The sequence below is a fragment of the Triticum aestivum genome, chromosome 7B (genome assembly GCF_018294505.1).
Source record: "Triticum aestivum cultivar Chinese Spring chromosome 7B, IWGSC CS RefSeq v2.1, whole genome shotgun sequence".
NCBI classification, from domain to species: Eukaryota; Viridiplantae; Streptophyta; class Magnoliopsida; order Poales; family Poaceae; genus Triticum; species Triticum aestivum.
This window is the reverse complement of record NC_057813.1, coordinates 52,039,059-52,062,206: the sequence shown is the minus strand read 5'-3', so window position 1 is coordinate 52,062,206 and position 23,148 is coordinate 52,039,059. Positions and strand designations below refer to the sequence as shown.

General features: G+C 47.9%; 1 pseudogene; it reads left to right on the top strand.

The window, feature by feature from the left end:
• The first annotated feature begins 755 nt into the window (after positions 1 to 755).
• Positions 756 to 17,875, top strand: LOC123157635 (probable histidine kinase 2; annotated as a pseudogene).
• The last annotated feature ends 5,273 nt before the right edge of the window (positions 17,876 to 23,148 follow it).

The following is a 23,148-nucleotide window of genomic DNA, read 5'->3' as shown; positions in this document are numbered from 1 at the left end:
CACGCCGGAGCGCACGGCAGGGGCCGCGGCGGAGGAGGAGCTCATCGCCGCGGTATGGTGTGCTCTAGCTCAACAGCGGAGGAAGGAAGGAGAGAGAGAGAGAGCAAGATGGGGCGGGGGAGCGGGGAAGAAGGGCGCGCGAGCTGTGCCCCTCCGCTTCCCCCCGCCTACTTATAGCCCATCGAGCTGAGAAGCCAAGGGGCGGGCATGGGATTAACTGCGCACGATGTCCCGCACCGCCCCACGATTTACCCCACAAAGTTACTACACGCAGTAACGATGTGGGAAAACCAACCGTCCACGGCCGCAATGGATCCGTCCGTATGCCGAGGCGCGGTAGTGGCGGGCCCCACCTGACGCCCCATCCTGTGGCGCGCGTGGGCAGGCAGACTGTTCTCCCCACGTGGCGCCATGCGATAGGACCGCCTTGACGGCGGCGGGAAGGCGTATCAGGCACGCCGCCTGGCTTCCCGCCGTGACTTTCGAACTAAGGCTCTTCACCTAAGTTCCGACTTTCGACAGTCGGCCCAAGGAAAGACGGCAGCCGAGTCTCAAAGTCTGCACTTATAAAGATTGAAGCTGCTGAAGCCCCACAATGCAGCGACCACCGGGCTTCACTAGCTTCGGGGACTACTGTCGGAGTAATGGGCCACGGGTAGGCTAACCCGAGCCCCAAGACCTTTTAAGACATCGGGGCAGGTCGCGCCCCTCAAGTCGAGTCCCAGACAGCGACGCCGAGATAAGCCGACTCTGGGATGGCGGCCTCTAGAGAGGCCGACTCCAAGCTGGCGACCTTCAAGGAGGCCGACTTTGGAGAGTCGACCCGTGGCTCCTCCTTCATCCCGAAGTACGATGCGGGGTACGGTCACGACGTGGCCGTCTCCCCCCTGCTCACGAAGGGCCGGCATGGCAACAGTGAGCCGTATCGCTGGAAGATCTCCGGCGAGGCGCGGCACTGTTGCCATGCCTGCCCTGACCTCAGCCACGACCCCAAGGCGGCGGGGCCGCCTGTCAGTGGGTGGGCCGAAGGCGGCCTGGGCGCCCGAAGACGGACCCGTGGGAGTCGGCCTCCCTGGAGTCGGCCGACTCCTCCCCAGGGCCCCACGTGCCATTAACCAGACAAGATGGGGAATGGCGACAGTGATCGCCCGATAGACGGCGGCACTGTTGCCACGACCCGATGACCAAGCCTGCGTCACCAGGAGTGTCGCTACAGTACCAAGCCTGTCCGCGGGACCCGCCAGTCGGCGGGCCCGAGAAGCCGGCGGGAAAGACGGTGGCCTGAGAGACAGACGGCTGGGGCCCGCGCCCAGCCGGATTACTATTGTACCCCCGGGGGTAGGCCTATATAAACCCCCCGGGGCCTGAGTAGAGATAGACCAGATAGCACGGGAGGAGAGAACTAGCCTTGCTCTCTCCTGCCTCCCAAAACAGCTCTAGGAGCACCATTGTAGTCACCTTGTTTGAGTGATCAGGCGGAGACCCCGCAGAGCAGCAGTAGGGGTGTTATCTCCTAGGAGAGCCCTGAAGCTAGGTAAGATCCACCGGCGTGCATGTCTTCGCCTCATCCCGCTTCCAGGCACCGGCGATGTTCTACTCGCTCCCACCATGATAACCATCCTTTGGCACATGTTGCACCCAACCCCCGACAAGTTCAAAATGGATCAGTCAAAGAAGGAGTTCTTGCCTGAGTTATAAGGTGTGAAGTTTAGTAAGACTCAAAGCTCGACCACGGCAAAAGAAAGAAAAAGGATGACGGTCGTCCCCTATGCCTTATCCACAGGCTCTATACGGTATGCCATGTTGTGCACCGCACCTGATGCGTGCATTGCCATGTGTCTGGCTAGGGGGTACAAGAGTGATCCAGGAGTGGATCACTGGACAATAGTCAAAATTATCGTTAGAGGAATAAGGAAATGTTTCTCAGTTATGGAGGTGATAAAGAGTTTGGCGTAAAGGGTTACATCGATGCAAGATTTAACACCAATCTAGATGACTCTGAGTAGCAAACCGTATAAGTATAGTGGAGCAGCCATTTGGAATAGCTTCAAGTGGAGCGTGGTAGTAGAATCTACAATATGACATAGAGATTTGTGAAGTACACGCGGATCCGAATGTTCCAGACCCATTGACTAAAACCTCTCTCACAAGCATAACATGATCTAACCCGGGAACTCACTGGGTGTTAATCACATGTTGATGTGAACTAGATTATTGACTCTAGTGCAAGTGGGAGACTGTTGGAAATATGCCCTAGAGGCAATAATAAATTGGTTATTATCATATTTCTCTGTTCATCATAATCGTTTATTATCCATGCTATAACTTTATTGACCGAAAACTCAAATGCATGTGTGGATACATAGACAACAACATGTCCCTAGTAAGCCTCTACCGGACTAGCTCATTGATCAAAGATGACCATGGTTTCCTAGTCATAGATATGTGACATATCAAATTTATTGATATCGTTTTTTGCCTGTCAAGTATATGTTCCTATGACCATGGGATCATGCAACTCACTGACACTGGAGGAATACCTTGTGTGTACCAAACGTCGCAACGTAACTAGGTGACTATAAAGGTGCTCTATAGTTATCTTCGAGGGTTTTTGTTTAGTTGGCATGGATCAATATTGGGATTTGTCACTCTGTGTGAGGGAGAGGTATCTCAGGGCCCACTCGGTAATACATCATCACAATATTGAACTTGGTATGGAGATAACGAGTAAAGAGACTTGCCGGTACGAGATTGAACTAGGTATGGAGATACCAATGATCGAATCTCGGGCAAGTAACATACCGATGGACAAAGAGAACTACATATGGGATTAGCTGAGTCCTTGACATCAGGTTCTACGATAAGATCTTCATACAAAATGTGGGAACCAATATGGGCATCCAGGTCCCGCTATTGGTTATTGACCGTAGAGGTGTCACAGTCATGTCTGTATAGTTCTCGAACACGCGGGGTCTACACACTTAATGTTTGGTGACGATATAAGTATAGTTGAGTCATTGTGGTGGTTACCGAAGGTTATTCGGATTCCTAGATGAGATCCCAGACATAATGAGGAACTCTGAAATGGTCCAGAGGTGAAGATTGATATATTGGACGAAGTGTATTGGAGTCTGAAATTGTTTCGAGGGTACGGGGTGATGACCAGCATGATCGAATGGGATTTGGGGGGGGGGACACGTGCTGGGTGGCCTCATGGGCCAAGGGGAGGGGTCACACCAGCCCACTAAGGGTATGTGTGCCCCCCTCATCCCATCCCACGTTGCTAGAAGAGGTGGGGGCGCCTCCCTAGGGTTTGCCTCCACCTGGCTTAGGGGCCAAGTCTCCTATGGGGGAGAACCCATCTAGGGTTTCCCTCTTGTGGCCGCCATCCCTAGATGGGATCCCTTGGGGGCGCCCCTCTCTCCCCCTTGCCCCTATATGTAGAGAGGTAGAGAGAGGGCAGCCGCACCATTGAGCACATCTCCACGCCATGGCGCTGCCCTTCCTCTCCCTCGTAGTCCATCTTCTTCTCGGCATAGCTTGGCGAAGCCCTGCTGAGATTCCACCAGCACCGCCGCCACAACATTGTTGTGCTACTGGAGGACTCGAGCTACTACTTCACCATCGCTCCCTAGATCGAGGAGGTGAAGGCGTCATCAAGTTGTACGTGTGTTGTACGCGGAGGTGCCGTCCGTTCGACACTTGGATAGGGAGTTCGTGGGACGGATCGTGATTGGATTATGAAGACGTTTGACTACATCAACCTCGTTTCTTAACACTTCCGCTTAGCGATCTACAAGGGTATGAAGGTCCAATCGCTCCTCTCGTATATGGTCATCTACTACATTGATCTTAGTGAGCGTAGGAACTTTTTTGTTTCCCACGCAACGTTCCCCAACAATACTTGTGGGTCATCAGCCCACCGTCCATGGGCCTTGCTTATGGCCCACTAATATCACAAGGAAGGACTCTAGAAGCCTCGAACCCCGCCGTGATCACGATGGACTTTACTGAAGACTTGGCGTGTACTTCAAGGATTACTCCGGCTGTTGGTGTGTATGTTGCTAAGTTGGTAACCGACCATGTGTAACCCTAGATCCCCCTGGCAACTATATAAGCTAGAGGATTTAGTCCATAGGGACAGAATCACGAATACTAGCCTTGGGTTTAGAACACAACATACGATCTCGAGGTAGATCATCCTGTACTCAATACTCCATCATCAATACAATCAAAGCAGGACGTAGAGTTTTACCTCTTCGAGAGGGCCCGAACCTGGGTAACAACATCGCCTTTGTCTCCTGTTCGCCAGCGTTCCTAGATCCACAGTTCAGGACCCCATACCTAAGATCTGCCACTATTACTACAGGCAGTCTGCATTTCAGTGAACACGCGCATCGGCCAAAAAAGCGGCGGTGGCGTATACAAATCGGTGGGTCGGTGGGGGCTCCAGTGGAACATCTTTTGTACGGGCATGGGCGGCAGGGTTGGGGTGGACAGACGACCAATGGCGGCAACGTTTTCAGGGTTAAATCACCGGCTGCGGGAAGCAGGCTATTTCAGATTTGCAGTTGGGCGTTCGCGCTGCTGTTGGGCATTTACATCACCGAACGGCTAGTGATGTATATTTGCATCACTTGGTGATGCATTTTACGTTAGATGTAAATTTACAGTAGAATTTTATGCATCTATATCATCTATCGGAGATGCTCTAAGCGCCAGATCCATCTGGGTCCACACCACCACACGGGTGTAGGAGGCCCGCGTGATCGGGGCCCCCGCACCTAGCCACCACCCCATCGCATGTTCACACTATTGATCCACTCTCACACGCTGATGGAATCCACCACCGACGAACACAACCCCTTGCCAATCACCTCCATGAGCATCCCTGCTCGCGAGAGATGTCGCCCACTACAGTAGGAACAGTCCCCGCCGTCGCTAGGTCCATGCCGGCTTTGCCCAATGGAGGCGACGGCGAGTGGGAGAGAGACGTAAGTGGGTAGGAGGCCGCCGGCCAAGTCACCCTTGGTAGGAAGCGGCGCGGGGGCTGATTAGGTGTCTTCCATTTCCTTTTATGTTCTTTTTCTATTTGTTTAGTCAGATGGTGTGTGTCGTGAGCTACTGGGGAAAGTTCCCATGTCCTGCACCCCATTGATGGCAATAAAATGTAATGGCAAACTCTCACTCTGTTTCAAAAAATGAAATTAAATGAAACGAGTTTGAATAAAGGCAATGATAATTTACAGTAACCCATAGGACCATCCGATCCACATAGTAGGAAACAACACAAAGCTTCCCCTTTTTTGGAAAGTGACTAACCCGATGGTTCATCCCATCAACCCTCCCTTCAACTTCTTGGATGTTCTCCTCTACTTCAAACTTGATTCTATGGAGGGTCATACAAAGTGGCGGAGCTAGCATTTGCCATCAGGGTGGTCCACCCCCAAAAAAATTGACAAGAAATATGACATGTGAACATTCTAACTAGTTCTCGGTATCACATAGAAATAGATCAATATGGTCTTACATACACACTAGAATTCTCAATTAAGACTAAGTTTTGCATAAATTTGACGATAAAGGGCAGTACAACAAAAGAAAATAAAAAGAGCAAGAACGGTAAAGATACAAGACACCGGAAGGACCAGTAAGTCAGCAAACCCGATCCTGACTATGACACGACTAGGACAGGGCCGAAACCCGCAGTCGGAGGAGGCCACACATCGTTAACTCCGTTGAGGCAACCAACGTCAAACCACAAGCCGTCTCTACCTCCGAAGAAGGCCCAAGCCCCCTCGCCCCGGACCGTAGGGTGCCACGCCGTCGGCAGGTAAAGCCGCTCACCCGAGCGGAAGGCCAGGCCAACAGGATGCCGGGGAGAGAACTGTAAGCTAGGCTGCCTTAGCTCGCACCGCCACAACCCATACTCCGTCACTGCCGCAGCCCGAATCAACATCGATCGAAAGCAACCGAGCAGGAACACCACCGAGGAAGACAACCCCCCTCTTGCAAAGCCTCGACCACCCATCCGCCGACCAAAGGTGGCGCCTTCATGAAGGACAATGATGCCAGAGAGCCATCACCACCCAACCGGAGAGTTTGGGCTTTCGCCCAGGTCACATAAGTTTTGCATAAAGAAGCCTATGCTTCAAAAATTCTGTAATAAAAATTTACTTCCTATCAATACACAAGGAAATTGATTCATTATGTGCAAAATGAAAGTAATTGAGGCAGAAATGATAGTTGGCTTCATTCAAGCTAACTATAATGATACTAATTGAGGCAAAATTCAAGCCTTTGTGTGGCTTCTTTCAAGCCAACTAAAATTTTACACCATTTCTGCATTATTCGAATTTAAGCATATAGACCGATTATGTATGTGTTAGTGAAGGAAATTGAGGTAAATAGGCAACCCCTAAGTCTGAAATTGGGGCAAAAAGTATGTGTAACTTGTTTGTCACCGTGGTGGGGCTTTGCTGGGGGGCGGCCGGGCCGGCGGGAAGACGGGAAGTGGAGGCGGGACGACAGGACCACCGGGACGCAGGTGCGCAACCACGTGTAGCGCAGGGGCGGGGATGATAGTGATTGGGTGGGCGGCCGGACGGGGGCGCTGCAGAACTAGGCGGGCTGGGCTCGGCAGCGACTGGCGACACCGCGACGGCGAGCTGGCTGGCCGGCTGGGTGACGGTCGTCGGGGTTGAGTTGGTGCGCGAGGGTGACGAGGGTTCTGCTCGATGTGGACCGTGCGTCGTCCCTGGATAGGTTAGTGGGCCTTTTTTCCTCTCTGGCCCAATTAGATATATATGTATATAAGCAGTTTCACAATTCTAGGGTGGGTCGCAATCCACCCTGGCCACCTTGCAGATCTGCCACTGGGCATACATGGTGATTAGCAGTGATGAGCTCAACGTATTACAAGCCTATGAACAACTTTCAACAATATACACACCTCTCATGAAGGGAAAATCATATTTGTAATTGAACTTCAATGGTATTCACAAACTTTCATTGACTGTATGTCACTTCCAACCAAAATCCAGAAAATCTTTACAATTTTCAATAGGTTTTAACCCAAAAAAACTGCAAGCTTTGACAGATCATAAAATTTTGTGCAAATTTCAACTAGCTTCAAACAAAGTACAAAATAATCAAGCATTTCCAACTAAAAGTTTGCACAAATTAACATAATTCTTAAGAAAATTAAACTGAAAAGCCTCTCAGATTTGGCCTATCCTACCTTAGAGGCAATTTTAGCCAGACATGTACATGATAACGTGGACAAGAAGAGCTTCCAAAGGGTCGATAAATAATATGTTGAAATTATCATTGCCAGAGAGAGAGAGAGAGAGAGAGAGAGAGAGAGAGAGAGAGAGAGAGAGAGAGAGAGAATGGAGATATTTGGGAGATGCGGTGTGTTGATGATGTAGCTGTGGCCGGCACAAATATGTGGCATGTTAGACGGGAGCGAATTCATAAGATAGGGGGGAGGGAAAGGCACAAGAGATTTGGTGGGTCAAGGTGTTAGATTTTGTTTGGTTTGCAGTGATTGTTTCTAATATAACCCGTAAGTGGTTTTGAAAAAGTCACACCAAGCTCATCCATTTCATCTTAATTAAAAGTTGTGGTAGGCAATCGTTCAACTGAAGCTCCATTATTCTCCCAAAAGGACAAACGACAGCAATGACACCTCCATCAAGCATCACAACCCTCTAGTCATATCCAATTGATGCTCCCTTATGTCCAGAGACGTCACACCAACACCATAAGACTGAGGGAGGGAACCCTCATCTCTCGTGCAGTGTGTAGCAACAGTTCTTTATTTAGGTTTTGGTGATTGCCGTGCTATCTCGAATAAAAGTTCTCCAACTGTAAGACTGTCTCGGTGGTGCTTGGTCTGGCGTTGTCAAGGAGCCTCTGAGTTTTTTATCGGACCTATCAGCCTTTTTGCAAGATGTTTTGGTTCTCGTTGCTATATTTTGGAGAGACATAGTTGTCGACGGTGCCATATTTTCCAACAACACCTTCATTCGAGCCTTGGCAAGCAAGGCGAATGGCCTAGTTTGGCAATACAGTGTAACCATTCAACAAGATTTGCTCATCTAGAGGTCTTCAATGACTAAGATTTCTCGATGTTGTTCTTCGCCATCCAGAACTAGATGGGGCAACAAGGATGAGTTTGGTTGTGGTTTTGCCAAGAAATTTGAGGCCTATAGCCTTGGTTATAACTTTCCAATTTTCTCATGGTTATTTTCGTGCCTATGGGTTTAGTTACCTGATTATCTGGTTGTATCCGCTATCCTTTTAGCTAGATCCCATTTAGAAAGAAACTGTGCCCATCAAAATGAGTCTATTTAGTCTACATGCATATATCAAAATCAATCAGAGAGATCCACTAACTACAATATGCAAGGAAGAACTATGTATGTGTCTTGTCTTCTCATCAGAGTATAGGTGACATGGTGCACACTCGACATGAGGAACACACGATGTCGCGTGCGTGCGGATAAAATAATGGCACATCCCCGTTCCGTGCTTGGAGATTTCCAGCTAATGATCCACTAACGAGTTGAGTTTGAACTAGTAAGACCTGATTATTTGTTTTCATTTTTTGAGGGAAAGGACCTGGTTCATCTCAGCTGTCCTTGACTCCCAGTAACGGAGCCACTTCAACATAAGTCGAGCCTGGGCTCTATATTTAGCATCAAACGTAACAAAGAGTTACCTTAACAAAACTAATAATTCTATTATCTAAGACAGGAAGCTAATTGATCCTTGTACACTTGCACAATAGGATGGCGATCGTGCGGCTGGCAACACTGCTCCCTTGCAAGGCTGTGCCCAAACGGGAGGGAAATATAACTTATTGAGCCCTGATTTGGCAATTGATTGCTAGATCGCGTAGTATCCTTTTTTCTATCACAACACATTTGTCTATACCGGGCCACGCATTGATGTTAGATAGGAAAACTAAATATCAATATTTTAAATAATAAATACCTATTTTTTACATATTAAATACTGATTTTTATTGTGGTGCAGGAAAAATATCGCTTTTTTCTGTGACGCGGGAACAAAATGCCACTATACATGATAAATAAACGGTGACGCTGGATTTGGAAAACCAGCGGCGCTCCAAGCCCACAAATGTATTCCCCCGAGCATCTATAAAAGGCCGCCGACCTTAGAAAGGATTATTCACCGGCACCTAAGAGAGATTTCCTTTCTGTAGAATACTTTACAGTACTTTCAGGCCTGAGGTTGGCAAGTGGGTTAGTTTCTTCAAAAATTCTTGGGTTTTAATCCCACTGGTATGAAACACCACTTCATGTACATGGCTTCTTTTTATGAAACTCATGGCTAATATTGTTATTCTACATAAACTCAATAGCTGTTTTTATTTCTTGATTGTTTTCCCTTGCATATCCATTGTTTTCTTACCCGACTGACAAGTAGATCCATATGATTTATATGCTTGCACATCCATAGATTTGTGCGATGTTCAAAAGCAAATCTACTAATTTTTTTATCTTGTAATTAAACTGTTGTTCCGTACATTATAGATACCTTCCTAAATTTGTAAAGTAGGCGTAGACTCGAAAAGTAGATCTAACCGGTTCTCATCTTTGATGCTTCAGTTCGTATAATACATATACCCTCGCACACGTGTCAGACGTACGCTATCTCTTTCCTTAGATCGTGAAAACTAGATCTATAAGGTTTCATCTTGTAATTAAGATTGCTCTCCGTACAGTACAGATATCTCCCACGTGTGTTTTAGGCATCGAATCAAAAAGTATATAGTTTTTTTCTTGTGATTAGGAATCTGTTCCATACAATATAGATATCCTTTCACGTATGTAAGGCGTGGACTCCAAAGTAGTTCTACATAGTTTTCATCATTACATAGTTATACTTATGCTCCGTACAACATGGATATCCCCACATGTGTGAGGCGAAGCCCACTCTTGACATAACTACCAGAAGAACTCTCTTTTGTCGTATGCTCATATATCACTCTTCATATCGTTGTATTAAACATATCGATGGAATATCACGACAAATGTTGCCGTTAGGTGAGCGTAAAGACCCAGAATATTACCTTACCACTTGCATCTATTAGCGGAATATCACCACAAACGATACCACTAGGTTATTGAAAACGCTCGGAATCTTGAGTTATTGCTTGCATGCCGATGGATTGACACAACAAATATCGATGGAATGTGATGACAAATGTTACCGTTAGATGAGTTGAAACATGTTGCAACGCCGCTTGTCACGGCCTTGTAAGCCTAAAAAGCCATTTTGAATTAATAACTACGCATCATTTTATTTTATTTTTTACTCATTGTGAGTGTGTTTGATGTCACGTAGATTATTGCCCATGGAGTGGTCGTGATTACGGTGGTTGTCGCCTACTCTTCTGTCTCCTCCCACATAAATAATGCCGCGCGCAGCGCCGCCACGAGGGCCGTGAAGGTGTCGCTGGCGCACGTCGCCGCCGGCATGCAGTCTCTCATGGAAGCCAACCACTCCACCGCCATCGTCGCACACTCTTTGCAGATCCCTAGCAACAAATCATCTCATTTCCGACATCGAGCATCCCTATGGTTTAACTGTGCCTTCTTGCGAACCAACCTATGGTTGGACGGTTAGAGGGACTGTGGTATCCCCAGCCCACCAGGGTTCAAATCCTGGTGCTCGCATTTATTCCTGGATTTATTTTAGGATTTCCGGCGATGTGCATTCAGTAGGAGGAGACGTTCCCATCGACGACGAGGTGCCTACGGTGACTTCGTAAATTTCAAGATGATATATATGCCGGCTCAGTCTTTCGAATGTGTTCATAAGGATAGGGTGTGCGTGTGTACGTTCATAGGGGTGAGTGTATGCGCGTGTATGTGAGGGCTTGTGTCTGTACTGATGTTCAATAAAAACTGTGCCTTCTTCTTTTTGCAATCGTAACTAATTTCAGCACGTATGTGCCCTTCCTTTTTTGAACCACGATTACTTTCTTACTTTGAATAACAATATTTAATGACCACCCAGGCCGACGTGGTAACTGGTTAATACGTATGATCTTATTTGATTTGCCGTATAAATGTGCGCATTGATATGTATATATACGCATGCACATACACGGACAAATAAGTATCTTTTTGCATGTATATAAATTCTATGTATATGTGAGAAATATGGCACGTCCCAATACATTCAATTTCACCACTTGAATTACTCATGTACATATATGTTTTTGTGTTGACCTGACAGGTGGGATCACATCTGTTCATGGCGTTGGCCATGCAGCCTCAGGTGGCCGAGATGTCATACACCAGCGTGAACGGCACCACGTTGACATACTACCGCGCCGAGGACGGTCAGCAGAGAGCGAATCTCGTGAGCAGACGCCGCAAATGGTACACCGAGCAGGCGGTTGATCCGGTGACCGGCCGTCTCACCGGCCACCCCGTCCCAGCGACGAGGCCGGAGCACCTGCCCAACGCGACACAGCTCATCGCCGCCGCCAACAGCGGCTCACCCGCGGCGCTCCAGGCCGGGTGGGTCCACTCCAGCGTCCAGGTGGTGGTCTTCTCCGCGCCGGTCGGCCAGACCGCCGTGGTCTCCGATCGGCCGCGGACACTTACTACGCGATCACCGACAAGCGCAGCGGCGCGGCGACGGTTTATAAGCCTTTGGCCCGTGGGAGGCCCGGCCACGGCGAAGCTGATGAAGACCTTGTTCTCGGATAGCAACTGCACCGCGTCCGCCATTGACAAGCCCGGTATCGTGATCCACAGCGTCGGGTCGGACCAAGTTGCGTGCACGAGCTTCGACCTCTCCGGCGTGAACCTGGTAACACCCTGTCCATCTAGCATCCATCACAAGCCATCGTCCATATATGCGTATCTAACACATAAGTACTAAATTTAAGCTTATAATTAACTAATGACACCACATCATAGAACGTGCATTAAGGTGGCAAGTATCTGCGAAATATTCGCAGCAAATGTCATCGACTTCTCAAGAAGAAAAAGTTATGTAAAAGAGAAAGCTCAAAAGTTTCCAGATCAACGGCCCAGTCGAAGTGATTCGCCTATATATTCCCATCCCAGATCCGAAGATTATCCTCTCCATGAAAATTTTGTTTCCTTCTTCGCAGTAGCACACATATGTATGTCTAAAAATTTGATCTGGCAACATCGTACAAACAATTATGTACGGTTGTATTTCTTCTTGTTCTTCAGGGAGTCTGTTAGAATAAATCCGAGGCATACCGTTGATCATCCGAGGACCAAGTAATCACACAAACACGACACCGAGATTTGTTAACGAGGTTCACCGATATGGCTACATCCCCGGGGCCTGACTACGGGCGCTCCTCCCCGTGACACCGTCACTATACCGTACACTGGCCACCCGGACGCCGGCACACGCCGCCGGCTCCCCCTTGCGCGCCTGTGCTATTATGTTGGCATAGGTTACATCGTGTGTCTACCCTCACTATATATGAGAGGCCTAGGATACAAGTGTCCTACTAGGACACGACTCCACATCCTATGTAAACACGATACAACTACAAGTCCAACTGTAACCTACCTTGTACACTATATTCGACACAACTCCAACAAACTTCACCTTGGCGAATATACTCCACCACCTTGAATTTGTCCATGCGTCAAACTTCCATGTACATTGGACTTGAGTTTATCCCATGAGCACCGCTGCTACTCCAAAGACTCCATGTGACTCCACCTGCAACTTGTAGTCCCTTTTTTTCTTGACCACAGTCAACACTCGAGCGAAATTAAGTTCCACATTACTCTAGTTTGCGCTCCTAACTCCTAGAGTATCAGTCCAACGCCATCACATACTGATCGCTGACCTGCGTGAAAGTGAACAACTCACATATTGGGTGTCACACATAAGAGTTACCTGAACTCAACATCACCGCTCCTTTATTGATCGCCTGTCTGAAACTTAAAGGAATTTCACCATTGCTTGTAGTCATCCCGAGTCAAATTCGCAGTTGTCTCACCACATGTATGACCACCAGAGCCCTGGCCTGTCTCCATGCCCCGTGCGCACCGCACGCCTCGCCGCTATTACTGCGTCGAGCCTCCGCTGTCCCGGTCGAGTCTCAAGGGTCGCGAGACCACACCACTCAACCCCCACTGCAGAGTACCACCGGTCATCACCGACCGATGACGAGTTTCATGCTTCCATCAGACCACTGGGCTCCAGTCCGAACTGCATGTCACTCGCTTTTCCCGTTGAATAGGCTTCGACTCTCTGTGCACTTACGCCGTAGCCCCTCAATCAGCACCGAGTGAAGTCCTCCAGACTTCAGCTCCACCTTCAACATGACTCCATGATAGATGATCAGTTCACCCACGCGACTCATCGACTTCAAGCTCCGTGTATACACCACCTTGAATCAATCCCGCGCCAGTCTTGTCGAAACCGCACAAACCGTCGGGCCTGCGCCACGTGTTTCCACGCCCAGAAGTCGGTCACCATCAGCAGCACGCTCCTATGTCGTCGTCGTCGATCCCACCACCGTCTTCTCTACCAATCGACTCGCGTCGATCCGTCAGACTGCCCAGTCCAACCCAGCAGAACATATCCGGCTGCACGACATGCACCAGACTCCACAAGCCTTGTATGCACATCCATATGACACGCTTGCCCGCGCGCCTCCGCCACCTGCCCACGTGTTCCAAGCCATCACAGCAAACCGACCCAAAAAGAAAAACATCTATGGAAACTGCACAATTCTTCTTCTTTCCTGTCACTGTTTGTGGTTGCTTCTCCGTGTACCATACAGCAGAACAAGGGACCGAACTTGATCCAACCAAACTGCTCTCATGCACACACACGTGGTCCTGTAGCCTTTTTTGCTCAAACAAATCCTCACGATGTGCCTATCAGTAAATCTCCAGCAGCTCCGCAGACGCGTCTCGCGGCCTCCAGCAATTCCCAGCGTCTTGCCCACCGGGTCAAAAACACACCAGCCGCAAGCGCCCCACATGGGCCTCGCCGGCCGAGAGCCCCTGGGCCCGAACCTGGACCTCTCATCGCAGAGAGGGCTCCTGCCTGGGCCTCTGCACGTGGGATCTCGCGTCCCGTGCTGCTGTCTCGCCGAGATCGCTTTCCGTGAAAATTACGACCAACATCCGCCTCGGAATCGTAACTCGCCGACGATATCGCCCGTATTACATCCTGCAGATCTTTGTCAATATTTTCTTCCTCGCAGACCAACGATTACACAGCCTCCGATCTTCGCAACACTAGCTCTGATATCACTTGTTAGAATAAATCTGAGGCATACCGTTGATCATCCGAGGACCAAGCAATCACACAAACACGACACCGAGATTTGTTAACGAGGTTCACCGATATGGCTACATCCCCGGGGCCTGACTACGGGCGCTCCTCCCCGTGACACCGTCACAATACCGTACACTGGCCACCCGGACGCCGGCACACGCCGCCGGCTCCCCCTTGCGCGCCTGTGCTATTATGTTGGCATAGGTTACATCGTGTGTCTACCCCTGCTATATATGAGAGGCCTAGGATACAAGTGTCCTACTAGGACACGACTCCACATCCTATGTAAACACGATACAACTACAAGTCCAACTGTAACATACCTTGTACACTATATTCGACACAACTCCAACAGTCTGGCTATTGCTCAGCGAGTTGAGCGGGGCAACCAAGGTCCGACGGATTGGGGTGGCCGTCGTGTGCATCGTGTGTGCAGTCATGATAGTGGCAATGGTGGTGTGCTTCCTCATGGCACGTGTGTTGTGGAAGGTCGGGGCGCGGGAGGTCGTGCTGGAGGCCGACCTAGTGCAACAGAAGGAAGCGCTCCAGCAAACGGAGCGCAAGAGCATGAACAAGAGCAATGCCTTCGTCCGCGCTAGCCACGACATCCGCTCCTCCCTCGCTGCTGTCGCCGAACTCATCGAGATCTCTCCCGGTCGGAGGCCCTCGGCAAGACCAACCTCATCTATAACCTCAACCAGATGGATGTCGGCACCAATAAGCTCTTCGGTTAGTCCACAACCATGGCCCTACTTACCATCCATACATATCATTCCCATGTATAGGACTATTTAGTACTAGATCCTGACCATAGCATTATAATTTTGCATATTGTAAAAGCGAAGTTTCCTCAAATAATTTGTTTATAATTTTAGGTGTAGAAGTGTCCAAGAGCTCAATTCTACGTCTTAAATATAACATTTGCTTATAATTTCTAGAATATGTAAGGAATCATTCTCTCTTTGGTAAAGGATTAATATTTGATTTACAAAAAAGAATTATTTTTTCTAAAAATATTAAAATATAGGATAGTTGAAATGGAACTATCATATATGAATATCTTAACGGCCAGTAAACACAACATGTTCTAATACTGTTTTATCGTCAAATTTCTGGTTAGGAAAATATTTCGCTGCATTTACGTACCATGTACCATGTTATCGTGCCTTTCATTTATGCATAAGCGATAAATTTATTATTCGAGAAAAATGAACTTTACACCATCTATGTGTTTTCAGCTGAGCATCTGTTGACTTAATTATCATCCATATATATTTGGACATGGGCAAGTTGGAGTCTGGAAAGATACAGCTAGAAGAGGTCGAGTCCAGGATGGCAGATGTCCTCGAGGAATCCATGGACCTGGCGAACGTCGTTGGAATGTCAAGAGGTGTCGAGGTGATCTGGGACCCTTGCGACTTCTCCGTGCTCCGGTGCACCGCTACCGTCGGTGACTGTAAGCGTGTCAAGCAGATCCTCGACAACCTTCTCGGCAACGCCATCAAGTTCACGCACGAAGGCCATGTCATGCTCCGGGCGTGGGCCAACCGCCCCGTCATAAGGGGCTCCATGACCAGCACCCCGTCGAGGTTTGCGCCCCGCCGTCGTGCCGCTAGGGTCTTCGGTCGGCTGCTTCGAAGGAGTGAGAATTGTGCCGAACAGAATGGCGGCTTGTCCTTGAAAATTGATCCCGATTCGGTTGAGTTTTATTTTGAGGTTGTTGACACTGGTGTGGGGATACCCGAAGAGAGGAGGGAGTCTGTGTTTGACAACTACGTTCAAGTGAAGGCTGGGCATGGTGGCACCGGGCTTGGACTTGGAATTGTGCAATCATTTGTAAGTGATCTCATCTTTCTGCTCTCAAGTGCATCGATGTATATTTTTCGCTTTTGAATTGCCACTTCCTAAACTTTTATCTAAATTTACACACTCCAAAGTCTAAAATTGTATTAATTGGAGGTTATATATAAATTAAGAGTGACTTGAGATGAAGGTGCCTATGTTAATCCAGATGCGTAGAAATTTGATTTAATTTAAGACAAATTCATGCAACTTTGCTTGTAGCGCTTGACACTCTAAAAACGTTCTTGACTCTTTATCTTCGAAAACTATATTGTTCACTCATGTGTCTGTTATTTCTTATTTACTTATGATTTTGTTTGTTGTTTTTATTGGTATATATAGGTTCGTCTGATGGGAGGGGAGATAAGCATCAAGGACAAGGAGCCAGGAGAAGCGGGAACGTGCTTTGGCTTCAACATGTTCCTGAAGGCCAGCGAGAGTCCACAGGTTGAAGACAACCTCAAGGAAGGGAGGGCGGCGCCTTCTCTGTTCAGGGAGCCCGCCTGCTTCAAGGGCGGACACTGCATCCTCCTCGTGCACGGCGACGAGACCCGCCGGATCCTGCACACATGGATGGAGAGCGTCGGGGTGAAGGTCTGGCCCATCTCGTGCACCAAGCTCCTCGCCCCGACCATCGACGAGGTGTGCTCCGCCTTCAGCGCCTCGTCGTCAAGGCCACTGTCGATGTCGTCGCTGCACAGCGCAGGATGCGACGGCTTGGAAGACACCATAGATCGCTGCCTCGTCTCCAAGGAGATGTCCATCCACCTGCGGAGCAGCAGGGGCATGGGCGGCAACCACGCTGGGCACCTCCATGCCTTCAGCTTGCTCTTAGTCATCGACATCTCCGCTGAGAGGCTCCACAAGGCCGCCCGGGAGGCGGCGAGCATGGCGAGGACCAAGCTCCAGGCGCGGTGCAAGGTCATCTGCCTGAAGGACATGAAGACCCCCTCTGACGACCTAGGGATGTTTAAAGAGGCGAGTTGCTGCGACCTCCAGTTGTGCAAGCCCATCCACGGCTCCCGGCTGCACAAGCTCCTCCAGGTCATGAGAGACCTCCAGGCATCTCCTTTCGGTCACCTTCACCCACATCAATTCGAGATGCGGGCGGAAGATCAAACCACTGCGTCGGCGTCCGAGATCACGCCCGCGGTGCCCATGGGACCAATCAATGTTGGAGATGGCAAGCCACTGGAGGGAATGCGCGTGCTGCTTGTGGACGACACCATGCTTCTGTAGAAAATCCACGGGCAGATGTTGAGCGATCTTGGAGCAACCGTGGAAATTGCAGGCGATGGCTCCGTGGCTGTGGCCATGTTCACAGAAGCTCTTCACAACGCCTTGTCGTATGACGTGCTCCTCATGGATTGCCAGGTACGTACATTTCTCAAGCAATACCATGCCAAACATCGGTTAATTTGTTTCAAAAGATGTGATTTAATCATCTTTGACGTTGCTGGCAATTCGATTTTTTTTGTTTCAGATGCCGGTGATGAATGGCTATGAGGCGACGAGGCGCATCCGTGAGGAAGAAACCCGACATGGCGTCCGCACCCCGATCATTGCACTGATGGCGAATTCTGTAGAGGAAGGGCTGCAGGAGGCCATCGAAGATGGGATGGATCTTCACCTGACGAAGCCGATACCAAAGCCGAAGATCGCAAGGATTATTCTTGAGCTCTGCAAACAACACGAGAACTGATGCTGTTATACTCTCGCGAGGATATTTAATTATTTATCACCCATGCATATGGGAATAGTGTTAGTAATCAAGATCCTACTCCTGCTGTTTTAGCTGTTGCTAATGGGCTTGCTAATGCAAGGTTGTCAATGTCGTGCCAAAATTACAATGCATCAAATGATTTATGTTTTGCAACTTTATGAGATGACTGCCTTTTTTCTATTTTTAAACAAAAGATTGGTCATAGGATTATACAAATATAAATGACTTCCACCAAAAATTCCATACCCCATCCGGAAACGCGAACTGAGTGAGCTCCGATCACATAGTTGAACTGACAACAATGGTGAGCGCCACGCACAGAGAAAGGTTAAATCCAATTCCATGTCAGAAGAGATCCATGATGGTTTTTTCTGTTTCTTTCTTTCTTTGGTTTTTCTTATCTATTTTTATTCGTATGTCTCTCTTCTTTCTTTCAACTTTTCAAAATCTTCGTTGAGGTTTACTTTTAGAAAAATATAGTTGTTTATCTCTTGTTTCTAGAGCAAATAGAAAAAACTATTTTGAAGTATATCTAGTTGCAAGAACAACTTCTTAAAATACTTGAACTCTTGTTTGCGTGTACAACATGAGAATTATTTTCTAAAATCAAATAAAAAATTATATTTAAATTCATGATTTTTTTTTTGAAATAAAGTCTATTTAAGATCCTGGGTGAAGATTAAGTAATTTCTTCACCCCGATGGAACGAATATCTTAAGGCATGAGATGAAGATTATTTTTAATGCATACAGCCATTTCTATTTCGTATGTGAGCATTTTCATTTGTCACTGTTTTTCCTATTCTTTAATCATTATTCAATAAGTTAAAACTTGTTAAATATAAAGTGCATTCCCCGATATATTAAGAAAATGAGTTAAGGGCCGTGCTACCAAGCTGGCCCATATAGAGTAATGTTCACTTCTTCGATTTTTTGTCGAAATAGACCACCTGCTCACTGGAATTGCCAAAAAAGATCCCCTCAGAGACAAATTGACATAAAGGACCCCTCGACCGTTGCGGCAGGCACGCCAGGCGACACGTGGCACCTGCCGCCACGGCGCCAGCTGCCGCCACCACTGCAGGCGGCAGGTGGGGAATTACCAGATCAACGACGTGCAACGGAACGGGCTGGGTAGGTGGGTCCAGCCGCCTGCGCGCGAGGCGGCAGCGGTGGGCCCAGCCGCCAGCACGGGAGGCGGCCGCACTGTTCGTGCGTAGTTTCGTCGTTTTCCAATCCCTGCGCGGGCTGCCTCTTTCGTTTTCACCAAAGCACAGGTTTCACCATATGCGTATATACACACTCGTTCTTCTTTGTGGACTGTTGTTGCTACGCGTAGGCCGACAACGGTATTGTGGCAGACGGCGCTGATTCCGAGCCAGCAGAATCCCTGCTGTATAATATAGTAATTAAGAAAAAGTTAGTAATGTTATTGGTCATTGCTTGATTAAATGGACTGTTATTTCATGATTAAGTTAGTAATCGTACGTAGTAATTTTTTTATCTCGCAAAAATGTAAGTTTTGTATATTAAGATTAGATGCTAATATCCTTAATGATGTATGTAATTAGGTTAAAAAAGTATCATCTGAGTAGCAAACAAAGAGGAGGTCACGTGATTGAAGAAATTGTGTTTCGATCTTTTTAGGTGATGGCCACATACATGCAAGTGCTATTTTGATGCTTTTGGTAGCAGAAAAAACTCGTACTCTTCATTTTTCTCGGCCTAATGCTTTCATCCGGGCAAGGCAAAAACTCATACCGACTGAAAAAACTGTGACACACTAAGCGCGGTAGCGATTTCGAGGGTGGCTGCATGATGGATGACGAGAGGCTCAATGCCTCATTTTATAGGCTTAGATGACAAAAGCACGTGATGAAGAGAGGCTCAATGCTGATGACGGGAAAATAGGGATGATGAAAGTTTAGGCGGGAAAATAGGGGTGTGTATCAAAATCCATCTCTGCACCCGAGCTCATCTGCACCCGCGCGGACAAAAAAATCAAAACAAATACTAGAAACATTCAAAAAAAAACCAATTTTTTTTTGCGCGGTAGACAATTTGATGCATGAGGTCCGCTCCAATTTTCAAATCATTTGGACATTTGAGAAGCTCTCAGCAAAAAAGACAAATTAATGGTCTGTAAAAATGTTTACTGTTCATGTACTGTTTTAGCCCGATTTGACTTTTTTGCTGAGAGCTGCTCAGGTGTCCAAATGACTTGAAATTTGGAGTGGGCCTCACGCATCAAATTTTCTACCGCAAAAAAAATGAATTTTTTTAAATTTGCTTTGAATTTTTTACGAATTGTTTTTTAACCGGATGCAGATGAGTCTGGGCACCGAAACGCCCTACTCTGTGTATATATATGCATCTATGGTGCAACCCGTCGAATGACGAAAATGAAAGCGACAACTCTGCACATTGCTGGCTACAGAGATGAGGGAATGAGAATCACGCATAGCTACGAATCAGTGATTAAAAAACGAGAAAACGACGAAACAACGCAGGGCACGCACAGTACAGCCGCCTCCCGCGGTGGCGGCATGGCCGACCGCTGCCGCCTCGCGCGCAGGCGGCGGGGCCCACCTGCCTAGCCCGTTCGCAACTTCTTCCATTGCACCGGTTATTCCCCACCTGCCGCTTGCAGAGGTGGCGGCAAGTTCTGCCGCTTGGCACCGTGGCGGCAGGTGCCACGTGTCGCTTGGCGCACCTGCCGCCACGGCCGAAAGGTCCTTTTTGTCAATTTATTTTGAAGGGGGTCTTCTTTGGCAATCTTAGTGAGCAGATGGTCTGTTTCGACAAATATTCCTTTTTGTCAATTTGTCCGAGAAGGGGTCTTTTTTGGCAATTCCAGTGAGCAAGTGGTCTGTTTCGACAAAAAATCGAAGAAGTGAACATTACTCCATATGGGCCAGCCCGGTAGCACGGCCCTTTAACTCATTTTCTTAATATATATATTTCGGGGAATGCACTTTATATTTAACAAGTTTTAGCTTATTGAATAATGATTAAAGAGTAGGAAAAACAGTGACAAATGAAAATGCTCACATACGAAATAGAAGTGGTTGTATGCATTAAAAATAATCTTCATCTCATGCCTTAAGATATTCGTTCCATCGGGGTGAAGAAATTACTTAATCTTCACCCAGGATCTTAAATAAACTTTATTTCAAAAAAGTCCATGTATTTATATTTAATTTTAAGTAGATTTTAGAAATAATTCTCATGGTTTACACACAAACAAGAGTTCAAGTATTTTAAGAAGTAGTTCATGCAACTGGATATACTTAAAAATAGTTCTTCTATTTGCTCTAGAAAGAGGCGATAAACAACTATATTTTTCTAAAAGTAAACCTCAACGAAGATTTTGAAAATTTGAAAGAAAGAAGAGAGACATACGAATAAAAATAGATAAGAAAAACCAAAGAAAGAAAGAAACATAAAAAACCATCATGAGTCTCATATAGGGGTCCCTTCTGACTTGAAATAGGATTTAACCTTTCTCTGTGCGTGGCACTCACCATGATTGTCAGTTCGACTATGTGATGGGAGCTCACTCAATTCGCGTTTCGGGATGGGGTATGGAATTTTTGGTGGAGGTTATTTATATTTGTATAATCTTGTTGAGGGAGTCCTGTATTAGGGGGTATCCGGGCATCCGGACTATATACTTTGACCGGACTGTTGGACTATGAAGATACAAGATTGAAGATTTCGTCCCGTGTCCGGATGGGATTCTCCTTTGCGTGGAAAGCAAGCTTCGCGATTCGGATGTTATATGTCCTTCTCTGTAACTAACTCTGTGTAACCCTAGCCCCCTCCGGTGTCTATATAAACCGGAGGGTGTAGTCCGTAGGACAAGGACAACAATCATAATCATAGGCTAGCTTCTAGGGTTTAGCCTCTACGATCTCGTGGTAGATCAACTCTTGTAATACTCATATCATCAAGATTAATCAAGCAGGAAGTAGGGTATTACCTTCATCGAGAGGGCCCGAACCTGGGTAAACATCGTGTCACCAGCCTCCTATTACCATTAGCCTTAGACGCACAGTTCGGGACCCCCTACCCGAGATCCGTCGGTTTTGACACCAACATTGGTGCTTTCATTGAGAGTTCCTCTGTGTCGTCGCTTCAAGGTTTGATGGCTCCTTCAATCATAAACAACAATACGGTCCAGGGTGAGACTTTTCTCCCCGGACAAATCTTTGTGTTCGGCGGCTTCCCACTGCGGGCCAACTCGCTTCGCCATCTGGAGCAGATCAATAGCTATGCCACTGGCCATCAGGTCAGGTTCGGAAATCTTAACTACACGGCCGACATCCGTGGAGACTTGATCTTCGACGGATTCGGGCCTGCGTCAGGAGCGCTGAATGGCCACAACGAGCATGACTAAGATCTGCCGTCGGACAGTGTTCAGGATATCGCACCTGCTGCAGCTCCGGACTTCAATCTGGAGCAGATCGCGCAATCCGAGGACGGGTGGATGGACCCCATCACGGAGGCCGCACACTCATCGGCTTTGGAGCCGAACACAGACTCCGCCTCTAAGGAAATCTGTGTCGCCAGACCCCCGGACTCGTCTCCGGCTTCAGGGTCTGAACCGCGTGCATCCGTGCCCATCGAATCTGATTGGGCACCGATCATGGAATTCACCGCTGCGGACATCTTTCAGCACTCACACCTCGGAGACGTGCTAAAGTCATTAAGGTCTCTCTCTTTGTCAGGAGACTTGGCTGAACTATATCCGGCTCGAGTGGGAAGCGGATGACGAAGAAATTCGTTACCCACCCACCACCCAGTTAATAGCGACTGTCGATGATTTAACCGACGTGCTCGACTTCGACTCCGAAGACATCAACGATATGGACGACGATGCAGGAGAAGAACAGGAACCACCGCCCACAGGGCGCTGGGCAGCCACCTCTTCATATGATATATATATATGGTGGACACCCCCAAAGAAAACAATGGCGATGAGGCAACAGAGGATAACCCCTTAGGAAAGCAATCAAAGCATGGGCGTCATCGGCGCCGTTCCAAGACCCGCCATAGCAATATCGGCACAAGAGACAACAGCAATCCGGATGGTGCCAAAGACGAATACAACCCTGATCAGCCTAACTTCGAGTAGGCCGAACAGGACGGGCAAGCTAGCCCAGACGAACAGGCAACGGACGGAGACTCGGAGAACGACAATTATATGCCTCGCTCCGAGGACGAAGTGAGCCCTGGCGTCGACGAACTTGT